Source organism: Perca fluviatilis, chromosome 21 (assembly GCF_010015445.1).
Source record: "Perca fluviatilis chromosome 21, GENO_Pfluv_1.0, whole genome shotgun sequence".
Lineage (NCBI taxonomy): Eukaryota > Metazoa > Chordata > Actinopteri > Perciformes > Percidae > Perca > Perca fluviatilis.
In genome coordinates, this window is record NC_053132.1 from 676,429 (window position 1) to 687,815 (window position 11,387).

At 40.8% G+C, this 11,387-nt stretch overlaps 1 long non-coding RNA gene across 1 annotated transcript; it reads right to left on the reverse strand.

The window, feature by feature from the left end:
• Nucleotides 1-1,458: 1,458 nt before the first annotated feature.
• Nucleotides 1,459-5,836, reverse strand: LOC120551435. The gene is made up of 3 exons (XR_005637872.1): nt 5,736-5,836; nt 4,112-4,228; nt 1,459-1,508 (listed from the first exon to the last, which is right to left on the reverse strand). It is a non-coding gene; the product is annotated as an uncharacterized LOC120551435 (long non-coding RNA).
• Between the last annotated feature and the right edge of the window lie 5,551 nt (nt 5,837-11,387).

An 11,387-nucleotide genomic window follows, 5' to 3' on the forward strand; every position in this document is an offset into this window, starting at 1 on the left:
TAGAGAGCGGGGCTGAACTCACCAGACTATTATTAAAATCAAAATTCTAAAAATGTATGTTATTACAAATTTTTCAGATTATAAAACCCATTTATTTTTTATGAGTTTACATTTGACGCAGTTCATTCAAATTTGAAGCTCAAACAATTGTCAACAAAACATTGACAACAGTTTTTACCATTGATTACTTGTGATATATTAAACTTTATGTTTCTCTTCATGTAATGGATAATGTCAGTTGCTGTTGACCGGTCAACACACTGTTTTACTGCGGTTGGGTCTATCTGTGGCTTCTGACACCATTAACAATAGTATTTTAATTAAATGTCTTGGTGGTTTTAGGTTTGTCTGATCTTATCTGTCTGGAAGGTCTTTCTGTGTGGAAATCGGATCTTCTTGATCATCTTCAGTACCTTTTACACAGGGTTCTGCTCTTGGCCCATTGCTATTCTTCTTAACATGTTACTTGGTCAAATTATTAGAAAGCACAATATCAACTAGCATTTCTACGCTGATAACTCACAACGTATATATTTCGTTGACTCTAACGACACCAATCACTTTTGGCACTTTTCCCAACATTTTTGTCGCTATTTTCAATGCTTTCTTTTATTCATGGTCAATAACCCTAATTGAAATGACATTATAACAAATTCTTTAGTTAAAAAGCAGAAAATTATGAATTATTTAAAAACATTTAAAAACATTTTTCAAATGCTATGAATTGAATAAAACACTCTAAATTCAATGGAAATAATCATTAATTTTACCTGGCGAGAATGTTGTATTGGTTCCATACAACATGCGTGCATCCAAGGTATTTTTGGGCAATTTAGTTGTAAGAAACCAATATTTCTGATATGAAAAACTTTGAAAATGGGTCAAATTTGACCCGAGGACAACAGAAGGGTTAATTGAGTCACCCAAACCAGTTTCATCCAATTAGGAAACACAGTCATACCTGCATTCAGTTCATCCCAGTTAGATTACTGCAATGCACTCTTCTCATGCCTCCCACAACAAAACCTGAATCACAATAACTAAATATCTTTTTGGTATAACAATAAATCTGAACAGGTCATTCTTGAATGTTTTATTCTTTTCTGATAATTTATAGACAAAACAATTCAATCAAAAAGATACTAGATACAGTAGATTAATCAATAAATTACATATCTTTTTTTTGGACAATCTTTGTTTCTTTGGTTTAAACACAAGCTTGCACCTGCACTCTGACATCACATTAAAGGAGTTTAATCATCTCTGAAGTTAAAATCTGATTGTCCCCTTCATCAGAGACGTTCAGGCGTCCGTCAGTTCAGTCAGAGACTTCAGCGTTGTCCGCGTCAAGGCTCGGGCGGCGGTAATCCGGTGAGTGGTTTTCCCTCACGGAGGCGTCCGAAACATCCGAGCAGCAGATCCACGGCCGTGCTGACTGTGGACCGGACGTCCCGTCACTTTGACCCTCAGAGGATTCACCTCCACCATGTCCACTGCCGACAGAAGACCTGCAGGACGGGCACAGGAGACATTTAGGGCGCTTGTGGTGTATTTTGTAGTAGCAATGCTGTAATGTTGTGTGGAGAGGAATCCGCGACACTGTTTCTTGATTATAAAGGTTTATTTACATCAAAGAATTCAGCATCAATTTACAAGCTTCTGCAGAGCTTCCGACAGGACCTCACCCAGATTCTCAAAAATGGTCTCTCTGAGGTTCCTTTGTTTGAAATCCGTATATATCTATAACCATGTATCATCGACAGGGAGGGAACAATAGTTTGACCAATAGTATTGGCACATATCCCACAAAGGCCTCTCTGTTTTGGAGGCCCCACTAATAACACATTCCAGATGTTTCCTGTGGCCATTTCCTATAGAAATGTGGTAGAGTTCACTTGAATCCTCATGCATATAGATAGTTCAGATATAGCTTAAATACAAGTTATAGAATGTGCATAATAAAATAGGGTGTTAATACACTTCACGCTTTCAGAATCAGAAATACTTTAATAATCCCAGGGGAAATTATTATTGTTACAAACTCCAGCTATACAAACAACATATTATGCAGCGAACATATATATTAAAAACAAATTTACAGTAATAATATATAAAATATAAAAAGATCAAATGTACAGTATTAATATGTACAGTAGTACTTATTATTATTATTTCACACCTATGGGCTCAGCAGACTCCATAGGTTCAATTCAGGGGGTGAAGATGCAACATTTTGGCATTTTTCATTTGGTTCGGTTTGCGTTCACACTGCAGTTAAAATGCACCAAACACTGTAAACACACGGTCCAGACGGGTCGCTCGTTTAGTGGACAGAATTTCCGAAACTCGACCGACACTTCTGGTCTCAGAAATAGGCTAAAGGAGCAACACCAACTGTATAACGTCTTGAAAAGTCAGCACTCAGCTTCAAACGACAATGTTAAAAACAACAGACAAAGCCAGAAATCTTGGTGTAGTCATGGACTCAGACCTAAATTTTAACAGCCACATTAACATAATTAAAAAATCAGCATATTATCAACCTTTAAAAATATAACAAGGGTTAAAGGACTTATGTCTCAGCAAGATCTGGAAAAACTTGTCCATGCTTTTATCTTCAGTAGACTTGACTACTGTAACGGTGTCTTTACAGGTCTCCCTAAAAATCAATGAGACAGCTGCAGCTGATTCAGAACGCTGCTGCCCGAGTCCTCACTAAAACCAGGAAAGTGGATCACATCACTCCAGTACTGAAGTCTCTACACTGGCTTCCAGTGCCTCCAAAGAATTGATTTCAAAATACTTTTACTGGTTTATAAATCACAAAACGGTTTAGGGCCAAAATACATTTCTGATCTGCTACTACACTATGACCCACCCAGACTTCTCAGGTCGTCTGGGACAGGTGCTACTTGTTGTCCCCAGAGTCAGAACTAAACAGGGGAAGCAGCGTTCAGTTTTTATGCTCCACATATCTGGAACAAACTCCCAGAAACCTGCGGTCGGCGCTGCAACTCTCAGTTCTTTTAAATCTAAGCTAAAGACCTATCTTTTTGATGTTGCTTTTCCTTAAATAATCTATTTTATTAACTTTAATTTCTTATACTGCACAGTAACTTTGATTCTTATACTGCACTATCAATTTTATTCTTGTTTTAATTTGTTTATTAATGTTTTAAAATTGTTTTAAATTGTTTTCTAACTGCTCTTTAATGTTTTATGTAAAGCACTTTGAATTGCCCTGTTGCTGAAATGTGCTATACAAATAAAGCTGCCTTGCCTTGCCTTGCCTCTAGTTCTGCTTAAGGGTTTCTAATATTTTAGAAGAAGGCGGACAGTGTGACAGCTGACTGACAGCGAGTGAAGGAGAGAGAGATGATGTCACACGACATCATCAACGACCAGTGTTGTGTGGTCAGAACAGCTTATTGTATCTGAGGCTACAGCTATGCCGCTTACGTTTTGGTTTTTGTCGATTGAGGCAATAAACTCATTATGAAAATGTTTATTGAGGTAATAAATCAGGAGAGAAGTGGGCTCATTTTCTTATAGACTTCTATAGAAACAGACTTCTTTTGGAGCCAGTGGAGTCGCCCCCGCTGGAAGTTACAGAGAATGCAGTAATTTAATTTAATATTCAAGCGCCAGGCCCCGCAGCACACACACAGAAGCCGGACGGAGCAGAAGAACAGCCGAGGGGAAGAAGAGCCGACATGTGGCTATATTTTCTGGCCAAAAGCTGTATAATTTGTAAAACCAAAAGGCTGTAACATACTGTGGTAACACAACAACTTTATACAAGCATATGAAAATTCTGTCCTCGGTTATAACTTATTAAAAAAACAAAAAAACACACAAAACCACTTAAAGGTCCTGAGACTTCATTCAGATTTAGCAATTTGACTATGCATCCACCTTAATTATTAAAAGTATCGGTATCTGCGATACTGGTCCTGTATTTATTTAGTATCGATCCGATTGCAGACCACTAATCAAAATGTTGAAAAAATGTTTAATATAAAAATTTTACCCAGAAAAAACGTAACAAGTTGCTTGGTAGACGGAAGACAACACAAAGGTTAAAATGAAAGCGTAGCTTCAGCGTTGGTACCTGTCTGACCGAGGTGTTCGGCTATGTAGACTCCCTCTCTGTAGGTGTCCCTGTTGCCGGGGTAACAGAGGGTCGATGCCATCGACGTCGTAGCTCAGGTGGATCGGTTTCTTCACTCTGTACGAATATAACAAAAACAAAAAAAGGAATTTTAATTTCATACAGTTTATACAGAAATGGATCATGAAGTGTCTTTATTTCTTTTAAAGGAACACGCCGACTTATTGGGACTTTGTCTTATTCAACGTAACCCCCAGAGTTCGACCAGTCCATACATACCCTTCTCATCTCCGGTTGCGTGCTGTAACTCTGTCTGGACGCCCACAGCATTAGCTAAGCTTAGCACAGATTCTGTAGGTAACTGGTTCCAGCTAGCCTACTGCTCCCAATAAGTAACAAAATAACGCCAACATTTTCCTATTTAAATGTTGTGATTTGTATAGTACTGCGCGGTACAAATAACAAGGTCACATGACACACAGCCATCTTTTAACCGTATATAAACTGGGAACTATATTCTCAGAAAGGCAAAGCACTGCTACTTCTGCTACTTGGGCAGAGTGATATGCTTGCGGCACCTGAGAAGTCCAGAGCAGCTTTGTGTTTGTTCTGTATGAACATTAATTGTAGAAAGATATTTAGAATTAGACATAGATTATAGAGATTTGTGCATATGGTTGTAAAACATATTCTCGCATTATGAATAAGGGTTTGAAATTAAGCCTCGTCCTTAGGGCAGTGACGGACTGGGATCAAAAAACGGCCCTGGTATTTTTGTCAACAACCTAGCTTGGAAATTAGTAACTCTGCCTTCTGAGTTAATCTTTCCACACACCTTGCAGCTGCATGCAAAAAACTTTATCAGTAGTGGCCCATAGTGGTCCATAGGGTGCGGCCTTTCTGGCATTTGCCCAAATTCCAGATGGCCAGTCCGTCACTGCCTTGTGGTAAATTGCCCGAGGAACATGAATTCCCTGGCGCCGCTTTTAAGGCAAAGTAGGCTAAATAATAATACATTTGATTTATATAGTGCTTTACAGGCTACTCAAAGACACTTCACAGTAAAACCAGCCCATTTAGCACATAACAACACATACAGCAATACAATCAACACATAAAACAAGCATATTAAAAGCAATTAAAACAGAGTGTACAACTTGTAAAAATGTGGAGTGACTAGTAGGCGTAAGTAGATCTTTTTAAATCCTTTAGTTGGTCCACTACTGTCTGTCGGGCTTTTCTCTCTGGGTCAACAACAGCCGATTTCCCTTTTGCATATTATATGTTTCACCTCCTGGTAATTTTCCATTAGAAGCTGCTGCTCAGCAGGAAACATATGCCGCACGCCTTCTCCATTTCTGCATCAGTAAATCTGTGATCGATTACGTGTTCTATTTAAGAAAGCCGTGAACGGCACTTATCTACACCTGGCTGACATAGCTTCACCTTCTCATCCTGGCTCGGCAAACGTCCAACCGATTAAGCGCGATGAGCGGACAACACAAAGTCAAGCTGCGCTTTTCAGTTATTCTAGATTTCTTCGTTCTCATTTTGTGCAACAGGCCCCTGGTGGATCTATACAAAGATCAACTACGTGCAAGTTGTACAGGGTACCCTAACTTACCTAAGGTCCTCAACCTCCACCTCACAAAACTCTACAGTTTAATAACCAAACAACAGCCACAGCATAAAGTACAGGAAGACTGGCAACCAGCCAGCAGTGCAGAGCAGAGAGAGCTCCCACTTCTCAGGAGTCCTTTTATTGACTGCCACCTCGAATGCTGATTGGTCAACTCCAAACAGCTTTTCATACCAGAAGATGGCGTATAGCCAAAACTTGAAAAGTTCCTACGCACAGAAATAGTCACATGTATAAAACTGGTCGTACGCCAGGTCCTGTGCACCTTCCCTTTATACATGACAATCCACGTGAATGAGTGACCGACCCCGCCTTGCCTCCTCCCATAAATTAACATGGAAATTACTATAAATGCGCCCCGATGTTATTCTTTGTTCAATCACAACGGGTTATCCCGCTGCAAAAGAGGTTGAGGTGCCGCGGAGGTGGAGGCGACAAATTTTTTGGTGTTTGGAGGTTTGTCATCTTGGATAAGCAATAAAAGAAAATGGCCAGAGTGGCAAGGACGGGGCCGGCGTGAATGCAACCGAACCATGGCAGAAATTTAAAAAAAAGTTTAATGTCGAGGTGGAAATCAAGAGAATAGCGGCAGCGCCACACCAGTTACAGAACAACATACATCTCAGTGTCAGTCCAAATTACGCACAATAAGCAGTTTGAACTCACTGATGTAATGCCATTTATTTTATTTATTAAGTGTTAGTAGCTCTAGTGAAACCAGCGAGCCATACCTTTAGACCACTTTATAGCCTACACATCATCCACGGGATCAGTTACGCATCACATGAGTTAGCCCCCGATACACGTTTGTTCCTGGGGAGATGGATCCGTGTCCGCCTCCCTGCGCCATGGATGTCTGAGCCTCAGCAACTAAAGACTCACAGACACTGTTGCATTTTCTGTGCCGATCTTTTTGTTGCCAGTAAGATATTTCATCTCTGGGAAATACAGAGGATGACTGAAAGTATTTTCTAAGTGGATTTATCATTCATTTCCGTCCTGATGTTTAACAGAGATTAAGTAGCCTGCAAACTGAACAGTTGTGTGAAAGATGTGAAACATTATCCACATAAATATTCAAACTTTTATGGAGAATCAGCGGGTATAATTATGTTTTTTCATAGACAACGTCACAGACGTATGCCAGTAACTGTAGTGGAAACATTATTTTGTAACGCCTTACATAATGTTCAGTGATTTTCGGCACTTTTCAGTTAAAAATCGACGTTACGCTAGGAGCGCCAGAAAAGACTTTGCGTGGACGGCCTTCACTCTCACGTCAAGTAAATTTTTATACATCACAAAGTGTCCATGAAAACCAGCGTACACAAGCTTTTCGTGCATATGCAACGTTTATACATGAGGCCCCAGGAGAGAAAACAGAGTGAGCAAGAGAAAAGAGAAAAGAGAGAGAGACACATGCAGACAGGCTTTGTCTCGCATGTAACATTTCCCAAAAGACGATCTAACCGGAACAATGTTAACGACTAATGTTACTTTAAAGACTCAAATGTCTCACACGACCAAAGAAAGTACATTAAACTGTCACTGATCTTTTCTAGTTAAAATGCAACAAACTTCAGCTCAACTTTTCTGTAAATTCAGTCATTTTGGGTTGAACAAAATCCCCCAAAAGACGGTCATGTTGCCACAGTTGATCTCCGGTCTCTGTAATGTCTCTGGTTGGATGCTTACCTGTCCGAACTCAGCTGCAGGTTGAACTGAAGAGTCTTCGTGTCTTCAGAGGAAACAAGCTGCTGCTTTCGCTTCAGTCGGTCACAACTTCACTACTTATATCTGCAGAAGGCTGTGATGTCACATACCCCCCGCCTTTTTACCAATGAAGACATACAATTCCAAGGAACTTTTCTAAGTGTGTATTTAGTTTAAACCAAATATTTGAACATCAGCCCAGGTAGATATTAAATAAACAGAACAAGATCATGTTTCTCTTAAATAAACAGAATTCTGTTACCAGAGCTTTACATTATGTTTATTTAGTCATTGATAACCGATCTCTTTCTCTGATGATTTCTGTTAATTCAAACAGATTATCCTTATTATTTTTTCCCAAACGACTAAAGAAGGGGAAAGGGGCTCAAGGGATTTATATGCATTGTATATGCAGGACCACAGAAGAAGAAATAAAGGAGGACTGAACTTCAACACAGAGCCCACATTGCACCAGATACATTTTTAAGAGAGAAGTAATACGATTTTGTGTAATTATAAAAACTGATATATAGGCAGATATGATGAAACAAAATTACAAAACATAAAACAAAAAGATGCCCATAACAACAAACCACACCGGCCTAACTACATAAACAGTAGAACAAACCAGCAACAGCAGCAGGAGCAGGGCTAGAAGGGGGGCACAGGGTGAAATCCAGCCGCCCTGGAATAAGATTGGCCCCACCTGGTACTTCATATATTCATGAACATATATATCAACTCATTTCAATATTCACAGGCTCATGATTAACTAAGCCACCACCCCTCCTCTCTGCCTGTGGCCGTTCGGCAGGCAGCCAGGTGACAGTACCATAGATATAAAACAGATAGAAAGGCCATTTCCATTCAAATCAACGTAGCAGAATGGTCAGAGTAGCAGCCATTTTTATGTGTACCATTGCCATGGTAACATATAAACTTCTGATAATGAGCCGACTGCCACTGGGTCTAACGTTAGCGGACCGCTGACCCACTGCTGCTGGGTCTAACGTTAGAGGTCTGCTGACCCACTGCTGCTGGGTCTAACGTTAGAGGTCTGCTGACCCACTGCTACTGGGTCTAATGTTAGCAGACCTCTGACCCACTGCTGGGTCTAACGTTAGAGGTCTGCTGACCCACTGCTGCTGGGTCTAACGTTAGAGGTCTGCTGACCCACTGCTGCTGGGTCTAACGTTAGCGGTCTGCTGACCCACTGCTGCTGGGTCTAATGTTAGAGGTCTGCTGACCCACTGCTGCTGGGTCTAACGTTAGAGGTCTGCTGACCCACTGCTGCTCGGTCTAATGTTAGAGGTCTGCTGACCCACTGCTGCTGGGTCTAACGTTAGAGGTCTGCTGACCCACTGCTGCTGGGTCTAACGTTAGAGGTCTGCTGACCCACTGCTGCTGGGTCTAACATTATTATTCCATTATTATTATTATTATTATTATTATTATTATTATTATTGGGTTAACATATCCTTTGCTGCGTCGGGCGGCTCTCCTCCCAGCGAGCTGCGACACAGTTTACAACCCCACTAACAGTATTGTCACTATGACAACTAACAACAGTCTCCATTTAGTTTTGTGCCAATCAAATGACCACGGGAAACAGTTCAGTGACCTTTCTATCCATTTTCATTTCTAGGGACCTACTCTGATCCAATGGAAATCACAATTGTCAGATTGACAGCACTCTAGCCCAATGGATTGGGGGGGGGCAACAGGTGGGGCCAATCCTATTCCAGGGGAAGCTGATTTCACCCCCAGCCCCCTTCAGCCCTGCCCTGCCAAGGCCGCTGGTTTGTTCTACTGTTTGGTGTAGTTAGGCCAGTGTGGCTTGTTACAGGGCATCTTTTCTTTATGTTTTGAAATTTTGTGTCATCATATCTGTCTATATGTCACTTTTTATAAATACACAAAATTGTATTACTTCTTAAAAATGTATCTGATGTAATGTGGGCTCTGTCTTGAAGTTCAGTCCTTTATTTTTGTTTTCTTCTGTGGTCCTGCATCTATAAATCCCTTTGATCCCCTTTAGTCGCTTGGGGAGAAAAGCTGAGCAGGCCATGTTCATTAATAAGATGTCTTGAGGTCTCTGAAAGAGATCCGGTATCAATGACTAAATAAACACATAATGTAGAAGCCCCTTGGTAACACAATTGTTTATTAAAGAGAAACATGATCTTCTTCTATTAAAGTAAATATTCACCTGGGCTGATGTTCAAATATTTGGTTTAAACTAACACACACTTAGAAAGTTCCTTGAATTGTATAGTCTTCGCTTGCAAAAGGGCAGGCGCATGTGACATCACAGCCTTCTGCAGATATAAGTAGTGAAGTTGTGACCCACTGAAGCAGAAAGCAGCAGCTTATTTCCTCTGAAGACACTTAAGACTTCAGTTCAACCTGCAGCTGAGTTCAGACAGGTAAGCATCCAACCAAAGACATTACAGAGACCGAGATCAGCTGTGGCAACATGACCGTTTTGGGGATTTTTGTTCCAAAATGACTGAATTTACAGAAAAGTTGAGCTGAAGTTTGTTGCATTTAACTAAAGGAAAAGAAAAGTGACAGTTTAATGAACTTTCTGGTAATCGTGGTGTGTGAGTACAATCAACACATAAAACAAGCATATTAAAAGCAATTAAAACAGAGTGTACAACTTTGTAAAAATGTGGAGTAACTAGTAGGGCTTAAGTAGATCTTTTAAATCCTTTAGTCGGTCCACTACTGTCTGTCGGGCTTTTTCTCTCTATCTGATAACAAGAGCTGTATTTCCCTTTTTGCATGTTATATAGTATATATAATATATTATATGTTTCACCTCCTGGTAATTTTCCATTAGAAGCTGCTGCTCAGCAGGTGAAACATATGCCGCACGCGTCTTCTCCATTTCTGCATCAGTAAATCTGTGATCGATACCGTGGTCTATTTAAGAAAGCCGTGAACGAGCACTTATCTACACCTGGCTGACATAGCTTCACCTTCTCATCCTGGCTCGGCAAACGTCCAACCGATTAAGCCGCGATGAGCGGACCACACGAAGTCAAGCTGCGCTTTTTCAGTTATTCTAGATTTCTTCGTTCTACTTTTGTGCAACAGGCCCCTGGTGGATCTATACAAAGATCAACTACGTGCAAGTTGTACAGGGTACCCCAACTTACCTAAGGTCCTCAACCTCCACCTCACAAAACTCTACAGTTTAATAACCAAACAACAGCCACAGCATAAAGTACAGGAAGACTGGCAACCAGCCAGCAGTGCAGAGCAAGAGAGAGCTCCCACTTCTCAGGAGTCCTTTTATTGACTGCCACCTCGAATGCTGATTGGTCAACTCCAAACAGCTTTTCATACCAGAAGATGGCGTACAGCCAAAACTTGAAAAGTTCCTACGCACAGAAATAGTCACATGTATAAAACTGGTCGTACGCCAGGTCCTGTGCACCTTCCCTTTATACATGACAATCCACGTGAATGAGTGACCGACCCCGCCTTGCCTCCTCCCATAAATTAACATGGAAATTACTATAAATGCGCCCTTGATGTTATTCTTTGTCCAATCACAACGGGTTATCCCGCTGCAGAAGACTGAGGTTGAGGTGCTGATCGCGGAGGTGGAGGCGACAAATTTTTTTGGTGTTTGGAGGTTTGTCATCTTGGATAAGCAATAAAAGAAAATGGCCAGAGTGGCAAATGGTGACGGGGCGGTGAATGCACCGAACCATGGCAGAAATTTAAAAAAAAAATGTTTAATGTCGAAGTGGAAATCAAGAGAATAGCGGCAGCGCCACACCAGTTACAGAACAACATACATCTCAGTGTCAGTCCAAATTACGCACAATAAGCAGTTTGAACTCACTGATGTAATGCCATTTATTTTATTTATTAAGTGTTAGTAGGCTCAGTGAAACCAGCGCGAGCGAT